This window comes from Budorcas taxicolor, chromosome X (assembly GCF_023091745.1).
Source record: "Budorcas taxicolor isolate Tak-1 chromosome X, Takin1.1, whole genome shotgun sequence".
NCBI lineage: Eukaryota > Metazoa > Chordata > Mammalia > Artiodactyla > Bovidae > Budorcas > Budorcas taxicolor.
Window position 1 is genome coordinate 56,812,133 of NC_068935.1, and position 19,470 is coordinate 56,831,602.

Sequence of the window (19,470 nt, forward strand, 5' to 3'; positions counted from 1 at the left end):
TATGTGAGCTGAGAACTTCCAGCTGTACAAGCTGGATTTAGAAAAGGCAGAGGAATCAGATATCAAATTACCAACATCCATTGGGTCATAGAAAAAGCAAGAGAATTTCAGAAAAATATGTAATTCTGGTTCATTGACTACATTAAAGACTGACTGTGTGGATCACAACAAACTGTGGAAAATTCCTAAAGAGATGGGAATACCAGACCACATGAAATGCCTCCTGAGAAACCTGTATGCAGATCAAGAAGCAACAGTTAGATCTGAATATGGAACAATGGACTGGTTCCAAATTGGGAAAGGAGTGTTTCAAGGCTGTATATTGTCACCCTGCTTATTTAACTTATATGCAGAGTACATCATGGAAAATGCCAGTCTGGATGAATCACAAGCTGGAATCAAGATTGCTGGGAGAAATATCAATAAGCTCAGATATGCAGATTCCACCATGCTTATGGCAGAAGGTGAAGAGGAACTAAAGAGCCTTTTGATGAAGGTGAATGAGGAGAGTGAAAAAGCTGGCTTAAAACTCCACAGAAAACTAAGATCATGACATCCAGTCCCGTAACTTCACGGCAAATAGATGGGAAAACAATGAAAACAGTGACAGACTTTAATTTGGAGGGCAGATTGTTACTGCAGTCATGAAATTAAAAGACACTTGTTCCTTTGAAGAAAAGCTATGATAAACCTAGATAGCATATTAAAATAGCAGAGACATTACTTTGCTGACAAAGGTCCATATAGTCAAATCTATGATTTTTCCAGTAGTCATGTATGGATGTGAGTTGAACCATAAAGAAGGCTGAATGGCAAAAAATTTATGCTTTTGAACTTTGGGTTGGAGAAGACTCCTGAAAGTCCTTGGGACTGTAAAGAGATCAAACCAGTCAATCCTAAAGGAAATCAGTCCTGAATTTTCATTGTAAAGACTGATACTGAGGCTGAAGCGCCAATACTTTGGCCACCTGATGTGAAGAGCTGACTCATTGGAAAAGACCTTGATGCTTGGCAAGATTGAAGGCAGGAGGAGAAGGGGATGACAGAGGAGGAGATGGTTGGTTGGCATCACAGACTCAATGGACATGAGTTTGAGCAAGCTTCAGGTGATAGTGAAGGACAGGGAAGCCTGTCATGCTGCAGTCCATGGGGTGGCAAAGAGTCGGATACAACTGATCGACTGAACAACAACAACGGGAATTCCATCACCCTTACTATCTTTGTCCATGGTAATGCTGCCTAAAGTCCACTTGACTTCACATCCCAGATGTCTTTCTCCAGCTGAGTGATCACACCATCCTGGTTATCCAGGTCATTAAGACCTTTTTTGTACAGGTCTTCTGTGTATTCTTGCCACCTCTTCTTAATCTCTTTTGTTTCTGTTAGGTCCTTTCTGTTTCTGTCCTTTGTTGTGCCCATCTTTGCATGAAATTTTCCCTTGATATCTCCAGTTTTCTTGAAGAGATCTCTAGTCTTTCCCATTCTACTGTTTTCCTCTATTTCTTTGCACTGTTCACTTAAGAAGTCTTTCTTATCTCTTCTTGCTACTCTCGAGAACTCTGCATTCAGTTGGGTATATCTTTCCCTTTCTCCTCTGCCTTTCACTTGTCTTCTTTTATCAGCTATTTGTAAAGCCTCCTCAAACAACCATTCAGCCTTCTTACATTTCTTTTTCTTTGGGATTATTTTAGTCATCACCTCCTGTACAATGATGCAAACAAACCTTTGTCAGTAGTTCTTCAGGCACACTGTCTACCAGACCTAGTCACTTGAATCTATTTGTCACCTGCACTGTATAATCATAAGGAATTTGATTTAGGTCATACCTGAATGGCCTAGTGGTTTTGCCTACTTTCTTCAGTTTAAGTCTGAATTTGGCAATAAGGAGTTCATGATCTGAGCCACAGTCAGCTCCATGTTTTGCTTTTGCTGACTGTATAGAGCTGCTCCATCTTCAGCTGCAAAGAATATAATCAATCTGATTTCAATATTGATCATCTGGTTATGTTCAGGTGTAGAATCATCTTTTGTGTTGTTGAAAGAGGGTATCTGCTATGACAAGTGCTTTCTCCTGACAAAGCTTTGTTCATGTTTGTCCTGCTTCGTTTTGTGCTCCAAGGCCAAACTTGCCTGTTACTCCAGGCATCTCTTGACTTCTGACTTTTGCATTCCGATTCCCTATGATGAATAAGACATCTTTTTTTTTGGTGTTAGTTCTGGAAGGTCTTGTAGGTCTTCATAGAACTGTTGACTTCAGCTTCTTTGGCTTGAGCGGTTGGGGCGTGAATTGTATTACTGTGCTGGCCCTCTCGACCTGAAATTCTGCACTCTTGAGTTCCTGAAAGGGCTCATCCTGAATGCCACCAATGAGAAAATCCCTGGAGTCCCAAGACTTCACTTATATGATGCAACCCCCCATGCCCATGCCCACTTCCAGAGAGGACCCTTTGTTTCTGGCTCCTTTAGCTAGACTCCATGAGTGCCTAGTCTTTTGTGCCCTGAGAGCTCCCTGGCAGAGGCTGGGTTTGGGGGCTTGAGGAGCTCAGGGAGGGGCTTCCATTCTGCTTGAACTTCACCCCCCTCCCCCACTACATCTTCCTCCAGAGATCAGAAAGGCCACCCCTTGCTGGGAGGAATCCCTTAGGATTAGCATACTGCTGCTGCTGGGACAAGAGGGAGGGGTGTGTCCAGGCCCCTCCGGCCCTCTTGTCACTTATCCCTGGGAGCCAGTGGATGAACACCTCTCCTGGAGCAAGCTACCCACTAAAGCAAGCAGGGACCATTTCCTGTTGGAAGGTCAAGCAGGGAGGCTGTGTCTGGGCCTCTAGAGCCACCAGGATGTCCCTGTGGCTTCTGCTGTGGACCTCTCTTGCCACCAGAGACTCCAGGAAAGTGTCCCAGGGCTTCTGAGAAGCACCATTTGGAACAGTCAAGCAGCTGTAGACATTTGTCAGATGGATAGATTGCTCTGTCAAAGTCTCCCGTCTACAGTGGGATCCTGCCACCTCCTAAAATGTTTTCTCCAGCCCCACACACAGCACTCCACCCTGCCCTGACCTCTCTGCATTGTAAGGGGGTAGTGCTCTCCCCAAACTCTGTGTCCTGACAGCTGAGCCTCCCTGCAGCCCCTTAGATCATAGGTGCTCAGGAAATGAATTTGGGAGTCCAACCTACACAAGAGCCATGCTAGCAAGCAGTTTCCCCGCACCCTAGACCTCACCCTGGGTCCCCCACCTCTGTCAGAACCATGATCTCTGCTTCCTAAGTTTCCAGTAGCTATAGGCATTATCTGTGGGCAGCTGCCCTCTCATTCTCCCAGGGCATGGACATGCTGAGGCTTTTCGAATCTTATTATAGAACAAGTTAAACCATGTTTGCACAGACATGAGATAGGTCATCCATTTGATAATATTTTAACTGGAAAGAGAGAAATATGCATCAAGCAATGCATAAATGGATCGTTAGACATACATAGATATGGGAATATTAAAATGTGGGGGAAGGTACATTTTGAATACTCAGTAACAATAGCCCCTTGTCACTGAGCAGCAACTCTGGATCAGCCACTTCATATGCAGGTAACACCTTGTATCATAGTTGTTAGGGTTTGAATTATATCCCCAAAAAGTATGCTGAAATCTTCATCCCCATAGCTTCCAGGGGAACGGAAGGGGAAATAGGGTCTGTGCAGATATAGTCACATTAAGATGAGGTCGTTAGACTGGGCCTGATCCCATAGTTTTCATTCCAATCCCAAAGAAAGGCAATGGCAAAGAATGTTCAAACTACTACACAATTGCAGTCATCTCACACACTAGTAAAGTAACGCTCAAAATTCTCCAAGCCAGACTTCAACAGTACGTTAACCCGTGAATTTCCAGATGTCCAAGCTGGGTTTGGAAAAGGCAGAGGAACCAGAGATCAAACTGTCAACAACAGGTGGATCATTGAAAAAGCAAGAGAGTTCCAGAGAAACATCTATTTCTGCTTTATTGACTATGCCAATGCCCTTGACTGTGTGGATCACAACAAACTGTGGAAAATTCTCAGAGATGAGAATACCAGACCACCTTACTTGCCTCCTGAGAAACCTGTATGCAGGTCAAGAAACAACAGTTCTATCTGAACATGGAAAAATGGACTGGTTCCAAATTGGGAAAGGAGTGTGTCAAGGATGTATACTGTCACCCTGCTTTTTAACTTATATGCAGAGTACATTGTGAGAAATGCCGGGCTGGGTGAAGCACAAGCTGGAATCAAGATTGCCAGGATAAATATCAGTAACCTCAGATATGCAGATGACACCACCCTCATGGCAGAAAGTGAAGAAGAACTAAAGAGCCTCTTGATGAAAGTGAAAAAGTTGGCTTAAATGTTCAGAAAACTAAGATCATGGCATCTGGTCCCATCACTTCATGGCAAATAGATGGGGAAACAATGGAAAAGGTGGCAGACTTTATTTTGGGGGGCTCCAAAATCACTGCAGATGGTGACTGCAGCCATGAAATTAAAAGACGCTTACTCCTTGGAAGAAAAGTTATGAGCAACCTAGACAGCATATTAAAAAGCAGAGACATTACTTTGCCAACAAAGCTCCATCTAGTCAAGGCTATGGTTTTCCAGCAGTCATGTATGGATGTGAGAGCTGGACTATAAAGAAAGCTGAGCGCCAAAGAATGGATGCTTTTGAACTGTGGTGTTGGAGAAGACTTAGACTGCAAGGAGATCCAACCAGTCAATCCTAAAGGAAATCAGTCCTGAATATTTATTGGAAGGACTGATGTTGAAACTGAAACTCCAATAATTTGGCCACCTGATGCAAAGAACTGACTCATTTGAAAAGACCCTGATGCTGGGAAAGATTGAAGGTGGGAGGAGAAGGGGACGACAGAGGATGAGATGGCTTGATGGCATCACTGACTCAATGGACATGAGTTTGAATAAACTCTGGAAGTTGATGATGGACAGGGAGGCCTGGCATGCTGTAATCCATGGGGTCGCAGAGTCGGACATGACTGAGAGACTGAACTGAACTCTATCTCATAGGATTGTTATCTTTATAGGAAGAGGGCAAATTGAACATAGGCATATCCAGAGGGGAGACAGCCACGAGAGCCTGAAAGCAGAGCCTGGAGTAATCCAGCCATAAACCAGGGAACACTTGGAGGCATCACAAGATGGAAGAAACAAGAAAAATCCTCCTCCAGAGCCATCAGAGAGAGCATGGCCCTACCAGCACCGTGATTTTCAGAAAATCACTTGAGCCTTGAGGAAAGAGAGAAGTCACAACCCCCCTCCCTGCCCCCACCCGCCAATTTGTGGTGCCTTGTTGGACAGCTCTAGGAACCTAATATTATCTCATATCAAGGTTCAGAAGTTGTACTGTTACAGTCTCCATTCTACAGAGAGCCTGACATTGGACCCTGCCCACAGCAACTCTCCTAAACCCCTCAAGACACCATCTCCACTGGAATGAAACTGAGACCCTGGATGCGGGGTGAGATGCGGCACAGAGAGTGTCAGGATGGAGAAGGCTCCTGGACATGGAGGCTTGGAGGCACAGCCCACTGAAGGCTGCTCTTATGTTCAGGCTACAGTCCTGCTCTCTCATTCCATGCCCACTCTCCTCCCTTCTCTCCCAGCTGCTGCAGAGTTCCATGTTCTCCTGCAGGCTCACTGCTCCGGGCAGACTGAATGTCAGGCAAGGGGAAGCCTGTCCTTTAAAGGACAGTGATTGCAGGGCTGGTGGACTCTCATCCAAAGCAGGGTGAGTGTCTGAGAATGTGGGTCTTTGAGATGCCCCTCCTTCTGGATGCTTGAGCACACGTGGCTTTCCACCCAGATGTAATCCTGTGAGTATCCCTTGGCTTCACATCCAGCATCCCACCACCATCCCAGCCCTATCCCTGTACCCAGGCCTAGCTCAGGGATCCAGGACAAGCAAAAGCCTGGGATTCCTTCCTTGCTCATGAAGGTCCCTAAAGCAGTAGCCAGTGATATTTGCCACAGAGGAGGGTAGGTGAGAGCCAGACAGGAAGTCAGTCCTTTGCCAAGGAGGCTAGAGGTCAGAACAGACATCAGCTGTGGCTGGGGAATGGGGGCTTCTCCGGAAAAGAACCGTGGCTGAGACAACTCCCACCAGCACCTAAAGGGGCAGGCTCAGGGCACTTAGAGAATGTGAGAGCTTCACTCTGATGGGCAGGGAGCTCCTTGTGCTTGGCCCCACCTTGGTGAGAATGACCTGGGTGCCTGGGTGGTTTGTGCTTATGCAGCATCTACTGGAGAAGATGGTGCCTCCCCACCCCCTCCCCGGGAAATGCCCCTCCCCCAGAATGCCCTGGGTTGCTCTTGATATGGTTGCTATTGTTATGCTTGCTGAACTCCCCCTGGGCTAGTACTGTCACCCATCAGTCAGCTCATTTCATGAACAGACACAAAGAATACCTGCTTTTCCTGGGAGAGCCCCCTGGGGAGAGCCCCCAACCGAGGCCAGGTATAGACCTGGAACCCTGTATTTGCTAGAAAACCACTTTAAGACATCTGCCAGTGTTATTTGCCACAGAAGTCTGTCAAGATCCAGGCAGGACTCAGATTGTTGCCAAGGATACAAGGGTCCAGAGCAAAACTTTAGCTGTGCGTACATGTGAGTGTTCATTCACTCAGTCCTGTCCAGCTCTTTACAACCCCAAGAATGTAACCCCCGGGGCTCCTCTGTCCATGGGAATTCCCAGGCAAGAATACTAGAGTGAGCTGCCATTTCTTCCTCCAGGGTATCTCCCCACCTAGGGATCGAACTTGCATCTCCCACATTGCAGGCAGATTATTTAACACTGAGCCTCCAGAGAAGCCATAAGGAGACACAGGGACTTCTCAGAGGAACAGAACATTCACTGAGACTCCTTAAGCCAGGGGAGGTGCCTGTCCAATCTGTGATGCCCTGGGCAAGATTAGCTGGGGAACAGGGTGGTGTGTGTCCACACAGAGACTGCTGCAGAAGATGCTGGATCCTGGAAATAACCTCCAGAGAAGTCGGTGGGGATGGGGGTGGGGGGGCAGTTTGCGCCTCCTAGCAGCCAAAGGCCTGAGGTTCTTATATACCCAGAGCAAGAACCCAACCACACCTAGCAGTCATATCCAATGAGGGGCATGAGGAGTACCTGTTATGAGAGCTGTCACATATACATCCTGGAGTGCCCCCTGGGGCTGTGGTCCCGGCCTTGGCCCCAGAGCGCAGATGTCCTCATGGAGGCCGGGGCAGCAGCTCACCTGCAGTGGCATCTGCTCCCCCCTCCCTCTCCCGGCCAGCCCCGGGCAGGTCTGATGAGATCTCCAGGGGCTTGCTGCTTCCACCTCTCTGGGGCAGCCAACCCTCCTTACAGCCTGTACCCCCAGGACCCCACAGTCCTCCCCTGCCTGGATCCTTTCTGAATCCTCATTGGAGTCTGGGGCCTCTGGTGCCTGGGAGTGTCCTGGGGACCAACCCTGCCAACTGCTAGAGCCTATCCTCTGCTCAGACAGCCATAACAGGGACACCGAAGTCCTAGCTGGCTGCACAGGTGGCTGACCAGGCACCCCTCTGCCTCTTACACTCAGGCTCAAAAGCCAGGACCTCACAGTCACATTCACAAGACCCTGAGTTTACTCCAACATGTGGGATTCCACAGGGAATGGTCTGATACACCTCGGGATCATAGAGATGTGCCCCGCACTTCCATGGCAATGATTACTACTGACCCACCACCAGGAGACTTGCCTACAGGCTGCATTAAGTCCTGCCGGCTCCAGCTGAAGCACAGTGGAAGGGGATGCTGCCCTGGGACTTCCAGATAAAGATACAACATGAGGTCATCAGGACCAAGGCCTAAGCCGCTCTCAGTTGGGGGGCAGGCAGGACAAATCCCAAGGCCAGGTTCCGGGGAGAGGGGGCACTGTGGGCAGCAGGGGTGGGGGCCCTCAGGGCTGGGCCCCAAGAGGAGGATGCCCCCAACCCCAACAGGGGCCTTTGGCAGCTGGCTGCTGGCCTCCTGATGGGGACTGAGCACAGCCCCGAGGGGGCTGACAGTGCAGCTCATGGTGGGGCGGGGGCGGGGGTGTGTGTCTGTGTGAGAGGTGAGAGGAATCCCTGCAGCCAGCTTCCTGTGGGGCAGCCTCTCTCAAGGGTCAGAGTACAAGACTTTAGTCTCTGGAAGAGGAACCACACTCAGAGTAGTCTGTGTCTGTGTGTTGTCCCGGTTTGAGGATTAAGCCCTGGGCACCTGTGTCCCTTCGAAACAAATGGTCCTGACAAAAATGCTTCTGCTCAAAATTCACTGGTCACAGGTCATCACATGACCCTTCCTAAGTGAAGAGGCCTGGCAGGGTGGTGTCCCCATGTGTGCAGGAAGAGAGGAAGACAAGAGGTGGCCGAGCACCTGACATCTCTCCAATTGCACACTGCCTAGCAGATGCTCAACGAAGAGCACCGGTTAAAAATCTCCTTTGTTTTGGGAGGAGAGTCTGAGCAGGTCACATGGGTCTTGAAATTCTCCACCTTTTCCAAGAGTCCACTGACTATCTGGCAGCTGCCACATATGTGGGCAGAATCACGTCTCCTGTTCCCGTTGTTCTCTGGCACTCAGCACAGAGCTGCCCCCTCAGCCCCCTGCACCCATTCGCACCCCCCACTGCAGTGACCTTACCACCTCCTTAGGCCCAGAAGTCACTCCTGCCTTTTGATGCCAGGCACAGCCTTAACCTGTGTCTCTGCTGCCTTCACACTTCTCAACCTGCCTGAACTCAGGGACATTGGCAGATGTTGCATCTTTCCTGGCTACTACTTATTTCTAGTGTTATTTGGATCTCAGACTCTGTCCCTCTCTTCTCTGGAATTGTTTTCTTTTAAGACACCTCAGAGAATTGGCAGCTCAATAGGAAATGAAATAGAAAACCACTCAGAATTGCTGTTCTGTGTGTTTTCCTCCCCGGTGATATATTATTCAGTTTGGGTGTTTGTGAGGGTTTGAGGATGGGGAGCAGTGTCTTTACGAGCTGGGCACAGCTCACTCAAAGATCCCAGGATTCTAGTCACACAGCAGGTCCTATCCACTTTTGTAGCTTCTCTCCACTCATTTCATCCAAATGAAATCTAGACCATGCTCACAAGTGAAAGTAATAAAGTCCAGATGACCAAATAAATTGTTATTTCAATGTACTTGGTAATCAGCTTCCCAGGGCAGAGACAGGAGGGCCAGCACAGGGAATACTGGGCCATACATAAAAGAGCAAGATTCACATTTCTCTAGGATTCCTAGCAGATGGTGGGTGGAAAACACCTATTTCATCCCTGTGGTCAACAGCTATGGGATAAGAGCAAGGACTCCTTCCTTCCTGCCCCAGAAAGAGATCTCCCTGGGGTTTATCCAAGAAGCAAAAGGACACCTCACAACAATGATCCATTTCAGAGATTCCCCTCACCCCCAACACAAACCTCATGTGACTGCAGCTTCTAGACCATCGCTGTAAATGTGGGGGTGTCCTGTTTCTCCTAGTGTCCCCACTGCTAACAGCCTTTCATGGAGCAGAGGCTCCGTAAAAGTCTTCAGAATAAATGAGCTAGCGAGCAGGGGGCTCAGATTGTCTGATACTTTCTTTAATAACCCAGTAAAATTCAATAAACAGAGATAATTTAGTTACTGTGAATGACAAGAAGGACAGAAGCATGAATTCACTATAATTACTTTTATTATATAATTCTTCTCATTCAATATTATTTCTAAATAAGTTCACATTTTCAAAACAATTTTAATTCCTATTCCATTGTATCTTGTTCAGGACCACAAAACAATGAAAGTGTTCCCAATCTCTTTTAAAAAACAGCAAAACTCTTGTTCATGAACTGGGTAACCATAAACACACTGGGATCAACATCATTCACAAAGCTAAGACACTGAAGTGTATTTACCCTTCTATGAAATCAAAGTTTGAAAAATTTCTAAAGAAAACAGAGATGGATCTCCATGTCATTGTAGACAACAGGAACCCCAAATTGCTACACACAAGTTCCCCCAACTGGCCTGGGTCCTCATTTCTGAGAAGCTGACTGATCTCTCTTCAATAACAGAGAGAAGGATCAGCCTGGCTGCTGCTCTGGCTCAGGCTGCCGAGTCCTCCTCCCTTGCAGCCTCTGCAGAAGGGAATGGGAAGGGCCTTAAGGCCCTCTGTTTGACCCTGAGCAGAAACGCCATGACTTGCCACTTGCTGGTCTCCACATAGGCCCAGGGACTCCACAGGAACTCATTGTGGGCAGGGTGGCTGTCAGGCACCTGCCAGTACTCCAGGTACCCCTCCTGCACCCACACTTGGGTCAGCAGCTCCCTGGGCTCCCCAAGACGCAATGCTCACTCCCAACACACAGCCCTATCCTGCTGAGTGCTCCCCAGACTGCCTCCTCAGGGGCCCCGTCTCCATTCCACATGTTCAGGCTGAGGACCAGCACCAGGAGGCCGGCCTTGGGCAGGCCCTGCCCACCGCTCAGCATTGCATCGCAGGTGAGGCCCAGGGTAGAGACCATGAAGTAGATGTACTCCCTGGAGTTTACCTCTCTCACCTCCACACCACAGACCAACTGCAGGCACTCTGAGACTTGGCTGAAGACCACTAGGAAGTGCTCCTGGTTATCCCTGATGACTTTATTCAGCTTTTCTGCCTGGGAGGTCAGCTTCTTGGCTCAATACTTGAGGAGCAGGAACTTCATCAGGTTAGCCATCATCTCATTCAGAGCTTCCTGGGGCAAGGCCTCCCCAGGGGAGGAGGAGGATGCTGGGGGGTAGGAGGCCAAGTCAGGTGGGGCCTCCCCCCGCTCAGCCCCCAAGAGCTGCGCCTCCACCCAGCCCTGAGCCTTGCCTGGGTTCTGAAGGTCTTCCTTGGGCTTGCTTAGCTCACTCATCTTGACCACGAGCATGATTCCTGGAGTTGAACAAGACACAGAAGTGAGGCAGGGGTACAGATGGAGACCACTCACCTCAGGGTGAGAGGGTATATGAGCAGCCTTGGCTGAGAAATGCATGAGATACCCCCAAGGTGCCCCCTCCATTTCTCTCACGGGAGCTCCAGGAACCAGGAGGCGAAGGCAGAGCTCTGAGGCCCATGGCCTAAGGTCAGAGAGCAGAGGAGGTCCAGGCAGTACTAGGAGTCAGGGTGAGGAGTGTGCCCTAAGTGTGCACCAGGGGCTCCCCATCCCAGAACAGAGGGGGCCCCACGAGGGCCTAATCCCCCTGCTAAGTCAGCCCCAGAAATCTCAGGCTGTGCTTACTGCACCCTGGAGAGCCACCTCACTTCCTCCTTCAGGTAGCCAGGGGACTGACCACCCTGGAGGCACACCCCTGTGAGGTATGAGAGCACCCCTCAAGAGGAGACCTGTAAGGGGCCTGTGTCAGACCGCACAGGGTGCAGTTCTCAGTCAAGGCCGTTCACAGTCCCTCTCTCCCTCAGCCAGGCCTGTGGTTCCCATCTGTCCCCCAACCTCACTTTTGTCTGTGGTTTGATCCCAGGCATCGTGCTCGTGGTCGAGATGAGTGAACTGAGCAAGCCCGAGGAAGACCTGCAGGACCCAGGAGAGGCCCAGGGCCCAGTAGGGGTGCAGCTCTTCGGGGCTGAGGCAAGAGAGGCTGCATCCCCCTCAGCCTTGTCCCCTCAGTCTCCTGCTCTGCCCTTGTGGAAGCCTTGCCCCAGGAAGCTCTTAATGAGATGGTGGCAGGAACCTGGTGAAGTTCCTGTTCCTCAAGTATCAAGCCAAGGAGCTGACCTCCCAGGCGGAAATGCTGAAGAAGGTCCTCAGGGATAACCAGGAGCACTTCTCGGAGGTCTTCAGCCAAGCCTCGGAGAGCCTGCAGCTGGTCTGTGGTGTGGAGGTGAGGGAGGTAGACCCCGGGGAGCACATCTACATCATGGTCCCCACCCTGGGCCTCACCTGTGATGCAATGCCGAGTGGTGGGCAGGGCCTGCCCAAGGCCAGCCTCCTCACTCTGATCATGCAGAATGGAGACGGGGCCCTGAAGAAGCGTTCTGGGGAGCACTCAGCAGGATAGGGCTGTGTGTTGGGAGTGAGCACTGGGTCTTTGGGGAGCCCAAGGAGCTGCTGACCCAAGTGTGGGTGCAGGAGGGGTATTTGGAGTACTGTCAGGTGCTTGACAGCCACCCTGCCCACTACGAGTTCCTGTGGGGTTCCCAGGACTATACAGAGACCAGCAAGTGGCAAGTCATGGCATTTCTGCTCAAACAAAGGGTTTTGAGGGCCTTCCCTCCATTGTCTGCAGAGGCTGCAAGGGAGGAGAACTCAGCAGCCTGAACCAGAGCAGCAGCTAGTCTGATCCTTTGCTCTGTGATTGAAGAGGGAGTGTTCAGCCTTCTCAGAAATGAGGACCCGGGCCAGTTGGGAAAACTGGTGTATGGCAATTTTGGGTTCCTCTTCTCTACAATGACATGGAGATTCATCTCTGTTTTCCTTAGAAAATTTTAAAGCTTTCATTGTTTTCACAGAAGGCTAAATAAACTTCAGTGTCTTAGCTTTGTGAATGATATTGATCACAGTGTGTTTGTACTTACCCAGTTCAAGAACAAGAGTTTTGCTGTTTTGTAAAAGAGATTGGAAACTCTTCCATTGTGTTTTGTGGTCCTGAACAGGATGCAATGGAATTGGAATTAGAACTGTTTTGGAAACATGAGCTTACTTAGCAGTAATAGATGGAGAAGAATTAGATGATAAAAGTAATCAGTGAATTCGTGCTTCTGTCCTTCTTGTGTGTCATTTTCAAAAACTAAATTGTCTCTGTTTATTTGGGTTTGTTTGGGTTATTTAAGGAAGTAGCAGATAATTAATTGAGCCTCCTGCTCACTGGCTTATGTGTTCTGAAGACCTTTACAGAGCCTCTGCTCTGTGAAAGGCCATGTTAGCAGTGGGGACACTAGAGAAGCAGGACACCCCACACCTTGAGCAATGGTCTAGCAGCCATAGTCACACGAAGAAGGTGGAAAGATGTCCCCTAGTCACACTGAACAAGGCAACACAGGGCAGGGTGGTGGGGCTTCAGGAGGAGCACTGGAGTGTCAGTGGCTGAGCCAGGGCAGTTTGGGGCTTTGAGAAGCTGGGTTCCTTCTGTGGGATGTGATTTTGATGAGGCTGGGTGGTGGCAGCCCTCAGACTTGCAGACAGTGTGTCTTTGGGGTGACGGGAAATTCTGAAATGGATCATTGCTGTGAGGTATCCTTTTTCATCATAGATAAAGCCCAGAGAGATCTCTTTCTGGGACAGGAAGGAAGGGGTCCCGGCTCTTGTCGCATTGCTGTTGATCATAGAGGCAAAGGAGGTATTTTCATACCCCATATCTGATAGGAATCCTGAAGAACTCCTTTGCACTCCCTTGAAGTGGTACCCAAGAAATCCATGGAAGTACCCTCTTTTTCCTGGTCCATGGGATCTGGAACCCAAGGTGTTAATTAGCTTTAAATTATCTTGATTATAAGTGGCCATCGTAATCAAGGACCGTAATCAAGGACTCGATCTTTGTTGAGGTTGCCATGAAGGAAAATAATGGTTTGGATGGAAGACCAGCTGAGGCAGAGGCAAAGAGTGGTTCTTAGTTCTATTTCCTAGAGCAGCTTGGGTCCCGCTGGAACAGTCCTCCACACCCAAATTTAACAGGTCCTCTAACTGGAAATGGGGATTACCAGGTAGCTCAAATGATGAAGAATCTTCTTACATTGTGGGAGACCTGGGTTCGATTCCTGGGTCAGGAAAATCGCCTGGAGAAGGGCATGGCAACCCACTCTAGTATTCCTGCCTGGAGAATTCCATGGACAGAGGAGACTGGCAGGCTACAGTCCATGGGGTTGCAAAGAGTCGGACACAACTGAGCAACAAACACTGTGGTCCACTATGGTCTAAGTAGAAAAGTTTCTTAGTTTTATTTATGAAACATCCTGTTTGGTTGATTCACTTTTCCACATCCTATTGAGGGTCATATTCTCTGCCATGTCTGGACCACAAAGCAGCCAACCCCATCCCACAGTGGAGAGTGGAAAAGTGTCTGGGGGCAACAATGTGAGAGATTCCTGCTCTGTCATCACAGTGCAAACAGCTGCCAGGCCCTGCTAGCTCTGTCCTGTCCCTCAGGTGCATCCTGCAGCCCAACACATGGGGCTCCTCACACCCACTTGCCTCCCATATGAAGAACTGAGGCCACAGCCCTTGGGTATCTTTGCAGGACCATGTGTTAGTGAGGGTTGGGGTGGGCTCAGAGCCCTGGTCTCTATTCTTCTGAAGCCGCCACCCTTCCCACCCACCCCAGGCCACAGCCCAACCTTCCGACTTCTCTTGCCTTCCTCTTCTTAGTGCTATACGATGCCTCTGAGGTGACAAAAGCTGGCCCAGGGAAGGAAGGGGACAAGGAGAACCAGAAGCACTGTGGGGCTGCTCTGGGGTTTGCTGAGAACTGACTCTGCCGGGGGCTGGCATCTCTGTCCAGTCCCAGCGCCTCACGCGTGAGGGCGGCGCCCTGTCCTTGCTGCTGCTATGGGGCCTCCTGCCCAACTGAACCTGCCAGGTTGACCAGCTCCTTGCTGAGCAGAAGGGAGGAGGGCCTGACTGTATGGTCCCAGTGCCCACTGGGATAAGGCCCCTACAGGAGCCTCCTCCAATATGGGAGGGAAGGTAACACGGGCAGACCCCCGAGGCTCCAGGTCTCCCCAGCTGCATTGAGTGTGGGGGCAGCTGGAGGGCCTCTGGGCTGGGAACACTGGGGCGGGGATGCCAAGTGCAGGGGCAGGAGAGCGAGGTTGAGAAAGGCAGGTACTGAACGTTGTGAGAGCTTGTGTGTGCACAATGCAAGTGTCCTGAGCCAGAGCTGACAAAGACTCCTTGGTGCCACGCAAACCCAGTGCCAGGTCCCGGTTGGTGCCTGGAGGAGGGGGACCAGAAAAGGCAGCTCTCTCAGGACCCAGGGGGCAAGGAGGGACCCCGAGTGGGGTGAGCATGGGAGCAGGAAAGGCCACCTAGCCAGGCTGCCACAGGTATCACAGTCTTTGGTCCCCTTTGGAGGAGCCACCAGGGGCCCCCACCAATGATCATAGCCTCCAGGTTCACGTCCCAGTCAGATGAACTGACCTGAAGGAATGCCTTGTCAACCTCTTTAGGAGCGCAAAGGCAAGGGAGCAAGCACAGGTCAAGGCCTGCAAGCTCCATTCTAGCCACCAGGCCTCAGACTGAAAGGCCTCTGGGAGAGCCTCTTCCACACCCTCTTAGCTCTCCCTTTTCAGACACTAGGCTATGCCCCTCACACAGGGCAAATGACCCTGCTGAGTGGCAGAATTAGGGGGACACTCTCCCTAGGGGTACAGAGCTCTAGGGTCCTCACACACGGGCCTTTCCAAGGTGCCAGTCTGTCCCTTACATGGTGATGTTGAAGAACAGTGGCCCCAAGGTCAGAGAACACGTATCTCCAAACCCACTGCCCTATTGCCCATGTGTGGTGAAGACAGGTGACTTTCACTGGGGTTTCGTCCAGTCCCACACACGGACTCTCATCCATTTTCAAATACAGGCAGATGGGGACTTCCTTTGGTCACATCTAGCTCAACAAGTTGGAGAAGGCAATGGCACCCCACTCCGGTACTCTTGCCTGGAAAATCCCATGGACAGAGGAGCCTGGTGGGCTGCAGTCCATGGGGTCGCTAGAGTCCGACACGACTGAGCAACTTCACTTTGACTTTTCACTTTCGTGCATTGGAGAAGAAAATGGCAACCCACTCCAGTGTTCTTGCCTGGAGAATCCCAGGGACGGGGGAGCCTGGTGGGCTGCCGTCTATGGGGTCGCACAGAGTCGGACATGACTGAAGTGACTTAGCAGCAGCAGCAGCACCTCAACAAGTTAGACATGTCCCTGGGAGTGAGTGTGTGTAAAGGAAGCTCCTTGAAAAGCACCAATCTGTGAGCCAACAAAATCGTTCTATGTTCCTGCCGTCTGGGTAAGGGAGATCAGGTCCACAGTGGTGGTGGCGACAGGGGCAGGGGCAAAGAAGACCAGAGCTGGCCTCATAGAAGACCAGTGAAATGCTTGTTTTCAACAGAACAAGTTGTACCTTGAGCCCCCAATCAAGTCCTTCAAAGGGCAGGTGCCCACGGAGACCCAAGTTGGACATGGCAGGCCAGGAACAGGGGTAGCAGAAGCCCATTCAACCCATTGACGAAAGGAAACAGGAATTGTGAGGAAGCCTCAGGGAGGCTGAATCCAAGACTCTGGGAGGGGGACAAGAAAAGCACACACACAGGTGTTCCCAAGTGAGCACTCTAGGGCCACGAGAGTGGTCTTCATGGGAAGAAGTAGAAACTGAAGACAGCAGCCTGTGATCTGCAGCAGGATGATGTCTGGTGTGGGCAGAGTTTGGCGAGGCTGCAAGCTCAGCAGAGCGCCTGGCTGTGCCCTCCCACACGGCGTCATGAGTAGTCTATATCTCAGGTGTTTGGGGAACAGTCAAGTGGGATGTGAGGTCGCTCCCACTGTGCTTGAGCATAGCCCTACTCTGGGGAGAGCTCGACCTGGGCGGCGGGGGAGCAGGACAACAGGACTCTGACTTTGGGGCCATCTCAGCGGGACCTAGCAACCAGCAGCACCAGCCAGAAGAGACCAAGCCAGAAGAGGGGCAAGGCTGGGGTCAGGGATGGAGAGGTGGGACCAACAACTCAGGCTAGGCCAAAACAGCCCATTACGGACCCCATCTTCTGAGAGGGACACTTGCCAGGGGCCCATCGGACCCCTTGGGTCTCTCAGTGGTAGCTGAGCGAGGACTCACCAGGGCCTGGCCCTTCAGCAGAAGCCTGCCTGTCGGTAGGGAGGGAGTGGAGCCAGGGGCATGTTTGTCAACCCATCCCTGAAACAAGGGGCCTGGCCACAGATGGGAGCCTTTGCAGGCAACCTGAAATGTACTTTGCTGTACTTTCAGACAAGAGACAAGCTGGGGATCCCATCTCTGTCTCCATCCCCTCCTCCCCTACACCAGGCCAGGGCTGCCTCTCCACATCACCTCTGTGACATCATGAAACAATTAAGGGAGCTGACCACTTAATTGGCTGCCTGGCCCGAGACACAGATTCTAGAATCTCCAGATATTATTTATGGGGCACCCCGACCGTGGTCTGAGGCCCTTCTGCCCTGAGCATTCACTGCTGGGGTAGAGAATGCTCCTGAACTAGACCAGCCCCATGGTTAGTCAGAGTGCCCATGAGGCACGTGCAGCCCTGCTGGCCCCATCAACTGATGAGGAGCCCACAGCAGGGGATCCCTGTGATTCCTCCCCAGATCCAAACGTGGATTCAAGGGAGGCTCTGGAGAAGCAGGGTGACCAACCCGTGAGCCCCGATCCAGGCCTCCATGACAATCTGCCGCCACAGGGCCCGAACCCAGAAATGGCCAAGGAGGAAGAGAACAATGCTGTCCTAGGGCTTTCCTTCCCCAGGAAGCTCTAGAGGATCGTGGAGGATGCGGCCTTCACCTCTGGGCACTGGAACAACAAGGGAGACATAGTGGTCATCGAGGCAGATCTCTTCCAGATGGAGGTCCTCTAGCACAGAGGCACAGACAGGATCTTTGAGACAAACAGTGTGAAGAGTTTCATCCGTGAACTGAACCTCTATGGGTTCAGTAAAATCTGCCCTCCGGGTTGCTCTGCAGGGAAGAAGAGGGTGATGGTAACGTAGAAAGCCATTCCAGGGAGACTAGGCTAGGCGAGCCAAGTGCTGGACGGGTTTCATTTGCCAGGAAAACATTTTTCTTGTGAGAGGGTGGCTAATGAAAGAGGAGAAAGCAGGGCCTGTTGTGTTCCATGAACCCCCTTAGACGGGACCTGCAGGGGTGACTCCGGGACCTGCAGGGGTGCCTCCAGACCCTGAGGGGCCACTTGATGTCAGGGAGCTCCAGTAACACCTCAAGTGAGGAGCGACATGCTAAAGCCTCATAACATGCCAGGAATGAAGAGACCTTATCTCCATACTTAGGCAAGGCCAGGACAGTGGTGGGGAGGAGAGCGGGGAGGAAGGGCTCCTCTCCCCCACCATGGCAAAAATGATTCATTTCCTTTCAGATATGTTGTAACTCCAATTTTCAGAGAGACAAGCCTCTCCTCCTGCAGAACATCCAGAGGAAAGATGACCCCAGAACAACTGCTCAGCCCACCACCGGTTCAATAGCGACCCCAAAGAGAAATAACCGAGCGGTGGCAACCAGACACTCTCCTTGACTCCCAACATAACCAGTACACCCAAGAGGTGGGCAAGAAAGTCCAGAAGAGAACCCCAACTGCTCACAGAACCCCAGCCGGCACTCATTTGTGCTCTCTCGCCTTTGGTCTATGGGCAGTGTAGCCGAGTGGGCCGGGGGAAACCATCTCCCCAGTGAGCAGGGAAGCCCCAGTGGGGAGGGTACATCCAGCAGTGCCATGTCTGTACACCCAGCTACTGCTGGAAAGGACAGCCCAGGGGAACTGCCTGAGGCCCCCCAGAGTACCCAGATTACAAATCAGTGATGGCTTTGTACAACCCCTGTTACTCCATCCTGATAGCAGCCCTTTCCGTCATGGCCCCAAACAAGGCCCCTGAGGCAGAGGAGGAGCAGGGAGAGTCCTCAGATTATGTGTGTCCTCTGTGAGCAGGTCAAGGACAAGCCCAATCCCTAAGCTCCCAGACTCCTAGAGAGAATCAGGAGCACTATCTTGTAATCAAAAATTGATTTCTGGCTCTAATAAAGTAAAGCAAAACTCCACTGGACTAAATAAAGAATCGAACAAGAGCTGCAAGTCTGTGTTCTTTCTATCTATCTATCCATGCTATTCACACATGGCACTGGATGAGCCAGATGAGGCTGGAAGCCCACGTCCCAGGCAGGCTTTGGTCCGGTCCCTGTGGTCCCTTTTAATCTGAAGCAGCAGCATTTCACACACTCAGCCAAGGATCTGGCTCATAAGCCAAGCATTAAGGTGAGCCCAGGATGGGCTGGTCCCTGGGCTTTGCCTGCCACTCAACAGACAGCCCAGCTGGGCTCCTGATCTTGAGGGTGTCATCTCCCATGAGTCATTCACCCTAAAGCAAAAAGGGCTCCTTATGGGTCCCCCAATGATGCCACAAGTTTCTGATTAGCAGCTAAGTGTCTCCAGCTCCTGATCCAGGGGCCTCCCCAAGAGGTTCACCAGAAAACAGGGTCATGCCAAGGCCAAGGGCCTTGAAAACACATGACCTCAAACCCAAAGACAAGTACAAAGTTTCCACAAGGTGAACACCAGCCCTTGTCGCTCTGCCCTCAGAGGTGTATCTAGGAGCCTGTCTTTGGATGTGAGGCTGCCAGGCACTGTGTCCAACACACATGCTTTGTGAGCCAAGGGACGCTTTACAGCAGGACAAGGGTCACCTGCAAGGACAGACTGCTGCCTGTTTCTGGGCCTGTGGGC

General features: G+C 51.0%; 3 pseudogenes; 2 read left to right on the top strand and 1 right to left on the bottom strand.

Moving 5' to 3' along the window:
* Positions 1-10,130: 10,130 nt before the first annotated feature.
* LOC128070636 (melanoma-associated antigen 10-like) lies at positions 10,131-10,924 on the bottom strand (annotated as a pseudogene).
* A 624-nt stretch (positions 10,925-11,548) lies between these two features.
* On the top strand, positions 11,549-12,325 carry LOC128070631 (melanoma-associated antigen 9-like; annotated as a pseudogene).
* Positions 12,326-17,233: 4,908 nt separating this feature from the next.
* LOC128070585 (heat shock transcription factor, X-linked member 3-like) lies at positions 17,234-18,702 on the top strand (annotated as a pseudogene).
* The last annotated feature ends 768 nt before the right edge of the window (positions 18,703-19,470 follow it).